Source organism: Somniosus microcephalus, unplaced genomic scaffold (assembly GCF_052327205.1).
Source record: "Somniosus microcephalus isolate GS21.2 unplaced genomic scaffold, FLI_Smic_1.0 scaffold1821, whole genome shotgun sequence".
In the NCBI taxonomy this organism is placed as follows: Eukaryota; Metazoa; Chordata; class Chondrichthyes; order Squaliformes; family Somniosidae; genus Somniosus; species Somniosus microcephalus.
The window spans coordinates 8094-10000 of NW_028227008.1; positions in this window are offsets into that span (position 1 = coordinate 8094).

Sequence of the window (1907 nt, forward strand, 5' to 3'; positions counted from 1 at the left end):
CAGCTACACAAGCGAGGCACTGCTCTGTGCGGCCCCGCCACCCCGTTCAGCTGCCGTTGTCCCCGACCGGATCGGACTTTCCTTCCCGAAGTTATCCCCGATAAGCTGCCGCTGACCGACGGCCCGTCAGCCGCTGCGGGACGGCGACACTTTCCCGAACTCGCCCGGGGCCACTTCGGCAATATAGTGTGCGCCGGAGCCGGGGCTTTCCAACGAGCCATCCCCGAACGAAATCGGACACGGGAGTCGGGAGCGACAGGCGTTCGACTGGTGCCGGGCAACCGGGTCCAAACGCCCGCCTTGTTAAACACACGTACACCCCAGGCTCGATTCGGAGCGACGGGCACCCGGCTTCCCGGTGTCGGACCGACTCCGTTCAGATACCGTTGGATGCCCCTTGCCCCTGGCTTGCTCTGGCAGCCGGCGCGTGCAGGCCGCCCCCCGCCCCGCCGTCTCAGTGGTCGGAAAGTGGTCTCCAGCCAACGGCTGTACCTCGGCCGGGGAAAGGGGCAGCTACACAAGCCAGGCACTGGTCTGTGCGGGCCCGCCACCCCGTTCGGCTGCCGTTGATCCGGACCGGATCGGACTTTCCCTCCCGAAGTTATGCCCGATAAGCTGCCGCTCACCGGCGGCCCGTCAGCCGCTGCGGGATGGCGACACTTTGCCGAACTTGCCGGGGTCCAGGCCGATAATATAGTGTGCGCCAGCGCCGGGGCTTTCCAACGAGCCCTCCCTGACCGAAATCGGACACGGGAGTCCAGAGCGATAGGCGTTCGACTGCCGGCCGGCCAAACACAGGCAATCCCCCGCCGTTGCGGACCCGCTCCAGGACAACCGGGTCCAAACGCCCGCCTCGTTACACGCACGAAAACACCGGGCTCGATTCGGAGCGACGGGCACCCGGCTTCCCGGTGTCGGACCGACTCCGTTCCGGTACCCTTGGATGCCCCTTGCCCCTGGCTTGCTAGGACAGCCGGCGCGTCAAGGTGGGCCCCCGCGGCTCCGGCTCAGCAGTCGGAAAGCGGTCTCCAGCCAACGGCTGTACCTCGGCCGGGGAAAGGGGCAGCTACACAAGCCCGCTACTGGTCTGTGCGGCCCCGCCACCCCGTTCAGTGGCAGTTGACCCCGACCGGATCGGACTTTCCTTCCCGAAGTTATCCCCGATAAGCTGCCGCTGACCGACGGGGCGGCAGCCGGTACGGGTCGCCGACACTTTCCCGAATTTGCCGGGATCCAGTCCGATAATATAGTGTGCGCCAGCGCCGGGGCTTTCCAATGAGCCCTCCCTGACCGAAATCGGACACGGGAGTCCGGAGCCAAAGGCGTTCGACTGCCGGCCGGCCAAACTCAGGCAACCTCCCGCCGTTGCGGACCCGCTCCCGGACAACCGGGTCCAAACGCCCGCCCTGTTACACGCACGAAAACACCGGGCTCGATTCGGAGCGACGGGCACCCGGCTTCCCGGTGTCGGACCGACTCCGTTCCGGTACCACTGGATGCCCCTTGCCCCTGGCTTGCTAGGACAGCCGGCGCGTCAAGGTGGGCCCCCGCGGCTCCGGCCCAGCAGTCGGAAAGCGGTCTCCAGCCAACGGCTGTACCTCGGCCGGGCCAAGCGGCAGCTGCACAAGCCCGCTACTGGTCTGTGCGGCCCCCCCACCCCGTTCAGTAGCAGTTCACCCCAACCGGATCGGACTTTCCGTCCCGAAGTTATCCCCGATAAGCTGCCGCTGACCGACGGGGCGGCAGCCGCTACGGGACTGCGACACTTTCCCGAACTTGCCGGGGTCCAGGCCGATAATATAGTGTGCGCCAGCGCCGGGGCTTTCCAACGAGCCCACCCTGACCGAAATCGGACACGGGAGTCCGGAGCCAAAGGCGTTCGACTGCCGGCCGGCCAAACACAGGCA